Source organism: Pinus tabuliformis, chromosome 5_2, assembly GCF_031772625.1.
Source record: "Pinus tabuliformis cultivar Carrire ecotype Pingquan chromosome 5_2, CPIR1, whole genome shotgun sequence".
NCBI lineage: Eukaryota > Viridiplantae > Streptophyta > Pinopsida > Pinales > Pinaceae > Pinus > Pinus tabuliformis.
Genome location: NC_142306.1, coordinates 650,942,777 through 650,955,325, shown reverse-complemented (window position 1 = coordinate 650,955,325; position 12,549 = coordinate 650,942,777).

Genomic DNA, 12,549 nt, shown 5'->3' with positions numbered 1-12,549 from the left:
TTGGGGATATTACTGTAACTGATGCTGACAGAGCTGGTCATCTCCTTCTTTGGGAAACATAATGGTTAGAGGACGTGGGATGCATGGGTAAGTGGATAGTTGGGATGAGAGGGAGAGATGACCGTCAGATCGGGGAAATGGATAACGGAAATGGCCTGGCGGAGGCTATCGGCTGAGATGGGAGCGGGGTGAAGGAAGAAAGGGAAAAGTGACCAATGTGAGCCCCCTTTGGACATAACCAAACAATCCATGCTTCTTTCTAACCATAGAAAGTCAGCGTTGCATAGCAGAGCTAACTGAACCCTTTTAGGTTTGGGATTCATCGTAATCGGCTTTACCACCTGTATAGAGGCCCTGCTCCTTCGCAATATTCTGATGCGATCTGATCGCAATCGCATATCGCTCCAGCCAATGGTCTTCATATAACATGGCGTATGTTCCTGCCGATTTCGAACCTGCGATGCGATGTGGGCCCCCCGACCCTTGGTAACGTTCCGCTCCGATGTAGCGATGCGATCTGATCACAATCGTTGATCACTCAACGCCGGGGTTTTATAGATTATGCTCTCCACCGCCGTGACTGCCGATGTGACTCGCCGATTAACTGTCCCTTCAGCTTGGCCGATTGCGATTTAGCCGGTTAGATCTGGGCCGTTGATCGGCTAGATCTAACGGCAGTTGTGTGTTGCTCTGTTCGCGCCTGCAATATTCTATTTTTTCACTGTTTTGGAGTATTTTAGCCTCCCGATATTGTATTTCCGCCCTTCTGAGGGCTTTTGGCATATGATTGTTTCGATCTTGGGAGGATATAAATCAACTCTTGAAGACTTTAGGAGTGTTTTGGATCCATTTTTTGGGCCAAATGCCAACAAGGCTAACAATATCTATGCTAAAGGAAGCTTTTGTTTAATTGATACCCCTTCAAGCCTAGCATATGAGATGATGGAAATCCAAGTTTAGTTAATACCCTCCAAACCTAGCATCTACAATGAATAATTTTTTTGTTTAGTTGATATACCTTACAACCACTAGCATTTAAGGTAAAGGAATTTCATGTTTAGTTGATGTATTTCATACCTACTAGTGTTTAGGATGAAGGTTCATGTTTATAGAAGATCACATTAAGCTTGCCATCTAAGTTGAATGGACCTTGTGTTTATGTGATATCCTTCATACCTAACATCTATGTCAAATAAAGTTCATGTTTACTAAATAACCCTCAAACCTAGAATCTAAGCTAAAGGAAAATTGTGTTTTGTTAATATCCTCAAATGTGCATTTAAGTTGAATGGAGTTTGTATTTCAATGATACCCCCTAGATTTTGCATTTTAGTCAAAGGGCCTCTATATTTTGTCTTTACCACTTACACCTAATTTATTTAATCCAAATAAAGTGTGTGTTTAGTTTATATTCTCGAGATCAAAAGTTCAAGTTTAGTGGATACCTCTCAATGTTGGCATCTATGTTAAAAGAAGTTCATGTTTAATCAACACACATCAAATCTATCATCTAAGATAAAGGAGGTTCATGTTAAGTTAACATTAATCAAATTTAACATCTAAGGTGAAGAAATTGTGTGTTTAACTGATGCCCCTTATCCAACCTCTATAGTAAATGAGGTCACACTCCTTGAATGCCATGTTAAAAAGGGATACACTAGATTCACATCCCAAGATATTTTGGCAAAATAGATATCCATAAGACCTAGCATCTAAGTTTGACTATGTATGTGTTTTATTAAAAGAAGCATTTAAATCATAGGAAGTCATTTTATTTTAATGATGAGTTAAAATAGCCAAAGTTAAATACAAGTTCTGGGCAAAAATTGTAAAATAAATAACAACAAATCTAGTGCCTAAATTAAGAAAATCACAACACTTGCCAAATGACATGTGATGAAAGAATAAGGCTGAATTCTAATTCTATAAAAATTTTGGAAAATAAATACCTGTTAAAATCAATGACTAAAGAAAATTCCCTCCTAAAAAAGAAGGTGATATTGAATGCACTTAATATTATAATAAGAAATTTATACCTTCAACCTCAATTAATCACATTTTTAAAATGTAATGAAAGAATAAGACTGAATTCTAATTCTATAAGAATTTGCGAAAATAAATACTTATTAAAATTAACCTCTAAAGAAAATTCCCTCCTAGAAAAGAAAGTGAAAGTGATATTAAATGTACTCAATATTATAATAAAAAAATTATACCTTCAACCTCAATTAATCACATTTTTAAAAATAAAGATGCTTTTTTTTTCATGGATACTTTCATCACATTACAAAATTAAAACCAACATAATCCAAAACAAACACTTTTCATATTCAACATATAAAACGATATCCTTTAAAAAAATGCAAATAATTTTTGAAGTGGATAGACCTAGGAGTTTTTAATTGGATGCATCACGTAAAGTTATCAGAAACTTATGACAGGAGAAAAACCAGCGTACAATGCATTGTGTTTAAACTTTGTGGTTGCCCTTCTTCAAAGTTTGTTGCAAGGATCTAACTAACTTGAAGTGCTTTTATTTATTTTTTAAATGTAGAGTTGCTTTTAGAGAAAGCATTGTTCACCGACCTAACCAATGCATTGACTTGTCTGAATATGAAGCATTGTTTTTCTTTATAATAATAATAATAATAATAATAATAATTATTATTATTATTATAATAATAATAATAATAATAATTATTATTATTATTATAATAATAATAAATATAATAATAATTATTATTATAATTATAATAATAATTATTATTATATTTATTATTATTATAATAATAATAATAATTATTATTATTATAATTATAATTATTATAATAATTATAATTATTAATTATAATAATTATAATTATTATTATAATTGAAGAGGCAAATTTTAGCCTTGTCCAACGATAGATTTTTGTATTGCAAATTTGTGTAGGATTTTTTTATAGCTTTTGGCAGGCTTGAAATTGTTGCCAATCACTAATGAGATGCTAATGTGTTGTATTTTGGAGTTTCAAATATATAATATTTACATTTATTTTTAATTAAATATTTTGTTAAAGAATAAAAAACAAAATAGTTCTGTTTTATATATAATTATAAATATTTTAAAAAATAAGGATAATAGTTGTACTGTAGCATAGTTTTTGCTTGCAGTTATTACTAATTAATGAAATCAAAATTCACATTTTTGTTTCTGCACATGCTTTTTCTGCACAACATCTTATGCATAGTCATTCTCTGCACAACTACCTCCGCACACGTTTCCTCCGCACAACCACCTGCACACATGCTTCCTCCGTACAACCAGGTTGCCACCAATGACTTGTTCAATGTGTGAGTTATGTACTTTCATATTAGCGGTCAATTTGAAGTATTGCAAATTTTACAAATCAAGATACAAATACTCCCCAATTGATTGATACTATGAATGGGTTTGTGAATACTATGTGTTGTTGCTATGTTGTGTACATTGAAATGAAAACATGGATTTATCCCTTCCTTATGTATTATGCTTCATAGTTACCTATTAATATATAATATGCTCATTTGTTCTACGGTAATAATTTTACTCATATTACAATGTATAATTATCACTAGTTATTAATATATGCATATCTCAATATTAACCTAATGCACATAATTAGAATAGAACTATTACGATAGAAAAGCGCTTTCATATATTTGAAACTAATTATACGTACATGTCAACATATTCTCTTAGAAAGGAATCCCCTTTTAGACGGTGTTTATATAAATCTTATTATGAAATTTAGTTTTAATTGTTCATTATGCAGGAAAAAGTTGATTATGCAGGAGAACGTTGATTGTGCAGAGCTTTCGCACAATGTTGTTGGCCCCATGGGGCCCATGTTTCTTCTTCCTGCATGGTTATTTTTAGCATTGGGACATGTATTTTGTAGATGTCTTGTTTCTTGGCATATTCGACATCTGAAAGTCGTGTTCTTGAAGTTTAGGAATTGAGTCCAACATTCCTTGTTGTGTGTCAAGAGGATTCGATCTAGTAGCCCTTTGCTAAGATCCACCTCTACACAGATTCTGGAAAAAGTGAAGATTCTTTCCTCCACTCTTTGTGTATCAGTCTTTATGTATTGACCTAAGAGGTTCCCAATGCCTTCTAGTACTTTATGATGCCAGAAATGTAGGGGTAGATTATGTAGTCTAACCCACATCGACATTCTTGATACCACCATTGTATTGGCATCAAAATCTGGGAACCATGGGGTAATAAAAAGACCCATAGATCCCCAAAACCATGGGCCTTCACGCAATATATATTCTCGTTCTTCTGATGATGCAAACTTTACTATGAAGAATCCTTTGGAGCAGAGGTGTATTTTGCAGTTTATTGTCCAAGTTGTAAAAATCCAGTGGAATAGATCCATTGGTTTTGGCCAATAACTATTGAATATGTAGATGACGTCTTGGGCCTCATAAGTTACGTGCAAATCATTTGTTTATGCTAGATCTACAATCAATGCTGGGGCTTGATTTAGCTGCTCCACGATATAGGGACTGGGTATGTTGTGTGTCTGGTTTGGATTGGTTGAGGCAGCTGATTTCCCTTTTAAGATGTCTTTGAATGAGGGTCCTCCACTGCTTTTTCCTTGATTCATTTCTGTTGCCTTAGGAAGACTAGATCCATATGCGCTCCTTGCTTATGAAATTACCCATGAATTTACAGTAGTCCTCCTACCTCAAGGGGAAGATAGTGCCACCACCATTATGACGGGGCTTGTCATCCATTTAAATGCAGAAATCATTAGCAAGGTGACCACATTATCTCTAGGAGTTTGGTGGGAAAAAGAGGATAGAACATAAGTCATCACAGTTAAAAAGAAGCTCTTCCTTCCTAAAGAGAGACTAATCAAAGATTAGAATGGGGTTAGAAGGGAGAGCTTTCCCTACCCATAGGATAAATTATCCTATCACATATTGAAATACATATCCTGTGAGGGGAGGCTCAGTGTTGTTTATGCCTATCAATTTAGGATACTTTATGCACTAAGATTCCAAGTATAATTGCTTATCCCAAGTAGACTAAGTATTCCCCACTTCCTTGTTTATTCCATAGTGGAAATGAGCTAAAGGGTGAGAGAAGGTAAACATCAACACATTTCTCATCATGCGCTCAAAAGGCTCATTATCATGGATGCTCTAGAGAATATCAATAACCGTGTGTCATGGATAGACTTTGTAGACATGGAAAGGGAGGATTTCATTGAAACTCAAGCCCAAACTCTACTAGAACATGAAGATACCACAAAACATAGCTCTACAAAAGAAGAGGTTGGAGAGGAGAAGGAGGAAGAAAAATGAGAAGAAATTGAAGAAGAGAAGGAAGAGGAAAAACTAGAGACATAAATAGAAGCCTTTGGGGAACCTTCTAGGCCTCAAAGGAGGAGGAGACAAGAATAGAAAGCAAGCCTTTCAAATGGAAACACTGAAAAAGAAGCGGTTTCCACCTCTGTAGCCCTAAGTACACTTGTCAAAGTGAAAAGGAGGTAGTCAAAGCGAGACCCTTTGTATTTCAAAAGGAGAAGAAGTAGTAGACTTAAGTAGGGGAAGCCTCAACCTTCCTCAATTACCCCCATCACCATTGAGGGGTCAGCTAGTCACCAAGAGGGAGAATTAGAGAAGGGTAAGAAGCAAATTGAAGAGGTGACCTCCCTCAAAAATAAAGGAAAGTAGCCCCAAACCTCACAAAGGAATTCAAACACTAGGGGAGCCAAGATGAGACAGTTGCAAGAAGAATCTACCGTGTTACAATAAAGAAGGGAAGTGCTACAAAAAGAGGGAGAGATGCTACAGGATAGTAAGGCAGTGCTATAGGAAAATGTTGCGCAAACTCCGAGGGAGGAAAAGGACCACATGAGCTATAAGGGCCTATTCCTCAACCAGAGCTTGGGTCCTACTACAAATTTTATGAGCAAGGACAAATAATACCCATCAAATTTATAGCCTAAATCCTCCTTGAGCTAAAAAGAGAAAGAGGTCGAACCCATCGATGGATGCATATTGAAAAATATAAGGGAGTTGAGGATGTGGGCTTGATGGAAGAGAGAATGAAAAAGATGGGTGAAGAGATGGTTGATTTGAGGCTAAGAGAGGCAACCATGAGGGAACAACTACAAATGGAGAATAAGAGATTGAAAGAGCAATTGCAGGAGAAATAAGGGAAACTTGCCATGATGGAAAGCTTGGCTATGGAGGCCACCCAATATAGAAATCCCTCAAAAAATATGCCATGTTACTCAAAGAGCAATGGCTTCAATTTCAAATAAAAACTCTAGCACAATATAGTTCACTACCCTTCCAAGACTACAAATAGTTCATTGAATTTTGTCATAGAGCTAGTGTGGAGGACAAAGCTAGGATGGAAAAATTCTACATGCATAACCTCATATTGACTGACATGAAATTCTCAGATCCAAGTTCTAAGATGGGAGATGTACAATTCTTGGCATTGACTTCTTGGATGATTCATGAGGAGGCAAGGGCTAAAAAGGAAAAAAAGGGTCATATCCAAAGAAACTAATGAGCCCCTATGGGTTAGAGGAAAGTTGATGACCCCTCACCTTGTCATCATCAACCATAGGAGCATCTATGAGGATCCAAAATTGGCACCACTCTGCATAAAGAAGTAGGAGAAAGCCATTATGCACTTTGAAGACAATTTCAAACTGTTAGGGACCGAGGGCTTGTAGGCTTGTCAAAATAGATGGAACTCATTACCCCATAGCTTACAAATTAGAGAGTAGCACTCCCCAGATAGATTGAGGAATGCCTTGGAGAAGACAAACTTATACAAAAGGATAGTTCAAATATTGAAGGCCAACTAGATTAGGCTTAAGTTCAACCCTCCTCTATTGCTAGGGATACAAGAAAGAAAAGAGCAGATTGAAGAGTCGTAAGAGTAGGAAAAGATAGAGAAAAATGCAGGGTTCCACCCTCAAGATGGAACTCCTTTAGAGATACCTTGGGATGTTAGGGAAACCACCAGGGCTATGCATGAAATGGAATTAAGTGGTTGAGTTTCTCAGAGGGTGCGTAACACCTTTAGAAGGGGAGTGTTGATGGGCCTCATTAATATGTATATAACAAGGCCCATCTATCCATCAATCAACATATATTTACCTATTTCCTCGCATTTGATAACAAATGATTAACTATAATGTGTTTATTAGGAATACTAAAGGATTTTTATCATATCTTGTGGCCTAACATGATTAATGTGCAAGAAAAGGGTGCATTGATTGTGCAGTAATATGTTGGAGGAAGTTGCAGAAGATATAGGAGGCTTTGCCCCTACATTTACTCACCTACAACTCGAGTTTCTCCCTATATTTACTCACACGCTGTTTGAGGATCTACTAACAGCTGATGCACTCAAAGATTGCAAGGATCTCAGGGAGTTAGATCCAAGTTTTTACAGATTTTTTGAGGGAAGCAACCCTTTTCCCAAAGAGGCTACCCCTCATTCATTTTTTTAATAAATAAGGAAACCTAAGGGCTCAATAGGATTCAAATTGTTGGTGAAGATAGAGACTACTAAGATCTAGGAACTTGTACTTGTCATTTTTATTCCTTTCATCATGTACTTGAGCATTGTTTTATATTAATGAGAAACCTTATGTTATCTTAAATCTAAGTTTTATTTAGAGGGTTGATTCCCCTTGGGTTAGAACCCAACCTTGAGGCTCTAGCCTCTCTCCTTTGTGTATTTTATTCATGCATTTTCTTTCTTGTATCTAGCAAGCAATATTTCCTTCCCTTTCTAGTATAATTTTTTTTATGAGAAAGTTACTTGTGCAGACTACAAGATAGCTTTCATTTTAATGCAATAGTTATATCTTTAATAAAATTCAACTCATCCTTTCCTTTTTATTTCATTTTTTCTGCAATTTGTATTGTTAGCATGCCCTGGATGTTTGGAAATATTGAGTAACTCTTATGGTGTGCATTTTCTACAGTTGGATTGTAGGGTATAGCACTATCATTTCCACTTCTCATCATACCATAATCTCCTTTATTTCTCCCACAACAACTCCTTCAAAATATTGTTCACCAAGAGTTCATTTATGGTTTTTTGAAGGACACCATGTGCATTTATCCTTATGCAAGATGGGCCCCTGAGGGGTACTAAGCTTGGGAAGGACCTCATACAACATTATTCCACCTTCCAGTACCCTTCCTCACCTTCATATGACCTTTTCATCTCTCAGAATGTTCACGATTTCAATCTTGGAGAAAAATAGGGAAATCATGTAGCAATCTTGTAGCACCTTGTAGAAGCTCTCCAAACTTAACTAGAATTGTCCTTAAAACTTGAATTTTACCTCCTAGCGCTTCATAGTGCCCCTTAGGCCTTGAAACCACAATTGATGAAGATTAGAGGCAACTTAGGACTTGTCTCTTCACCACAACAATTTATCTTTGCAATTAGGGTTAGTAAACACGTTCATGAATTGAATGGAACAACTATGATTTACATGATTACTTTATGAAGAACTTAATGGAATTTGTTACTAAGATATAATATATTTTCAATGCAGTTATTGAAGGTTGATTTAATTATTTAATTTATACAAGTTATATTAGGTGTTCCTTCTCTGTTTGATGCTTTCTAAGCTAGGGTTCCATTTCAAGCATTGTTATTTCTTATACATAGACTAGGTTTTCCCTTTGATGCAACATTTACATTCTACAAGTAGATTAATGTTTAAATTCTGCAAGTAGGTTAATGTTTACATTCTATAAATAGAGTAGCGTTTACATTTATGCAAGTAGGTTATCCTTTGCATTTATGCAAAGTAGAGTAACATTTCCATTTCTGCAAATAGATTAGCATTTCCATTCCCACAAGTCGATTAGAACTTCCTTTTATGCAATCTTTTTTTCTTGCAAATCTATATTCATTTGATAGAGTGGTATTTGTATACCCGGTTTGGTCCATTGCCTCATAGTATCTTGATTATATCTTAGCTTACTATCCATACAACACTGTCACCTCTTAATTTTGTACAAACCTCGGGTTGATAATTAAAGTTGGTAGCCTTGGGAGTTGCAACATTCTTGTTGCAACACTGGGGCTCATCAGTGGGCATGCTACAAGTTTGAGTCTCAACTACATTTCTCCTATAGGAATGAAATTCCCTTTCTTAGTTTCCTTGACAAACTGATGCTAAATCTGGAGTTTGTAAAGTAGAATCTATGGAATATATGCAATTCCTTGCAGACAAAAGTGAATGTTTTTCTCTCCAGTCATCTTTAGGTACGAGCCACCAAATATCACCAAAAGTATATTTTCTATCATATTAACCAACAGACAACAAAATGAGTGAACCAATGAATTTCGTTGAATGATATACCTGAGCTAGTGGAGGTTCATCTAATATCTAGGTGCTCCACTGCATTGATGCCCTATCAAGAATGTTACAGTTGTTCCATAGCCACCAAATACTAAGAGCTAAATACCTGTATAATTAATGGAGTGACCATAGTGAGTTTCAGGTGCTTGGCTAGATTTTCTTTTCTACGATAGTAAATTGATCCAAACTAGGGTTATAAGGAATGACCCATACAATGCAAGTTCAATATTTCCATCTTCACAGTAAGTTCAAGCCTTTTGGAAATGTTCCTTCCACCTGAACTGATTCAAGAAGACGAAAAATAGTAGGAAACACATAGCGCCTACCCAAAAGTTGTATTCCCAAGTACTTTGGATCAACAACTATTATTTTTCCATATCAAATGAACTCTATTATCAAAATGGTAATGAGTGAAACTACTTTAGTTTAATTCAACCATATTCCTCAAGCCAAGAATTTTTGTGCAAAGTTGCCTACCCCATGTAGTGCATGCTTCTCCATCTCTTTTGGGAACAATTTCATTTTCACCTGTCTTTAGATTATGACTAAAAATGCCCAATGTAGCTTTAGATGCATTGGTTAATTCCGATATACCCATACCCTTCAAAACTATGAAACTATGAATTAATAAAGGAGAACATTGACCCAAAATGTGAATTTCTTTAGAAATTTGAGTGTTAATTGCAGACCCCAATATATCATTTCCAAATTAATATGAGTACATCTCAATGCATGCATTTTCATCCTCTTGATGTCAAGCTTTACTCATTTTATTGAGAAGTGTACTAATCAAAGAAAATTTTTTCAAATTCTCCCTTCCTTAGGCACTTTAATATGTACAAGCTATAAAAATCTTCTACTGCAACACCACTTTTCATTCATGAGTAGAGAAAATCCAAGAAAATAAATTAAAATTCAATGCCAAAAGCATAATTCAGATGCTTCATCTACTGCCAGAGAGTCTGAAAGACATATTCAAGTCCTAATTAAAGACAATGAACAATGGTAAGTGGCTATCAAGTAACTTTGTTTGTGATGAAAAATTTCCAAAGTAAGTCCTTACTCTACTATCCTACATAGGTATTGTAGAAGTTTTGAATGTCTATGTTCATAATTTTGATATCCTACCCCACTAATTTTGTGGAAGGGGATTCTTCAACATCCTCTTTTAGCTTCATATGGTGTGAAATCCTTCTAACAGAAGGCAAGAATCAAGTTTTTGTACTGAGATGTATATTTCTCATGCTATGGTTATAAGATGGATAGAAAATAGTGAAGATAATAGGCATGGTATGAAAATGGTGAATTAAATCGGGTGGGAACATGGATAAAATAATAATCATATGAGAAGTTGCTTATTGATAAATCTCCTTTATCCCTAATAAATCTAAATAATTGAAAGTGTATTTACCTAAAAAATTATTTAGTTGCTAGTACTCACTATTATGATTGTTTGACTTGAGCATGTGGAGGTTATGAAGAGAAAGTTTGGACTGATATGCAGTACATAGGATTTCCTCCATGAAGATAGAAATATTAATTGAAACAAATGTTGTGATTGAAGAAAGTTGGAGCTGATAGAGTAAATGATGATGTTGATAGAGACTTATTGTTGTTGTCCTAAACTAAAATAAATGAAACTTAACCTTCATACATGTTTGAAAATTCTAGAAATTTTGAAAATTATTAATGGTAAGATTGTTGAAAGCAAACAACTATAAGTTTATGCTAGAGATTCTACAACAAGAATGACATCCCCTTTTTATTGGCATGTTGTTGTAAACTATAAATTGTTGTTAGAATAATGAACTAGATATTCTCACGACATTCTTCACCATAAACTTACATCTTAGAAAGATTCTATCTATATGAATAAGTTTTTCCAATGTTGAATATAGAAACAAATCATTAGATTATCAACCATTAATGGATGTCATTAACCAATGTGAGACAACTCACCATTGATGCCAATGAGTGTTAACATGAAAGAGTGCATTTTGATACGTACAAGTAAATGTGTTGAAGTCAAGTCACTTGTAGTATTTGAAAATTAAGAGACATTGAGGCATTCCCTTGTTTCTAGCAAGGAGATTCACCATTGATGTATGTAAATTCCAAGGAACTAAAAAAAAAAACTTTGATCTTGATCCCAAATAATGGGTCGAATTCAATGGGACAAGATATGTTGGAAGATGGGCCTTAGGGAATCCCAAATCATCCAAATTTAGCATAAAAGCAAAAGGATTTTGAAGAACCACTGGAACCAAGATGAACTTACAACACTTATTGTGAATCTTGCCAGCTAGAAGTCTTGGTTTTCAAGAAAGACTCATGTCTAATTGTGCTAGTTACCTAGTTTTAACAACTACACTATTTTTATCTTTATTATTTTATTCATCTACTTATTATACTATCAGATCCTACTTGGAAAAGAAGATTCTCCTCCAAGTGTAGAAGTATTTCCAATGGAACCATGTGCATAACAATATGGAAATATATTAATACTCAGGTTTTAAAAGTATGCTTTAATGTATACCAGAGCATGAGAGACAAACTACTTTAAATTATATTATGAGAAGAGTTGTTGAATAAGAGAGTGATATTTGATGTTCGTTTGGAACCAACCTTCAATATAGGAATGATGTTCCTAGCTCTCTTTCTCATTTGGTCCACTATGTATGGCCTCCTCTACAATGCCATACATATCTTTTGCTATCACATGGTTGGTCTCCTTAGTGCATGTTGGATCTGATGATAGGCATGTTAAGAATTCATCGATCTCTATTTCTAATGGCTACTCTTTGTCGGATTCGATCCATGATTATTTCCCCCCCTTAAAAGATTGGAAATGATGACCAAAGAATGATTTTGGACCTTCTTGTAGAGGTGGCTCATGGATATTTCATTCTTTTATCACTTCGGAAGAGGGAAATATATTCTCGATTTCTATAAATATTTGGTATCCCTAAGGTGCATAGAGTTTTCTAGTTGTTATAAGAATTTGATATATTTCCTAGACGAATATTCTTTAAACTCCTAATCAATCTTGAGTTCCTCTTGTTGGTTTATAATCCTTATCTAGCACATGGATTAGTATGGGAAGTTCTCACAACACCCCACAAATAAAAACTTTTTAAACAAATAAATAAAATATGCTAAA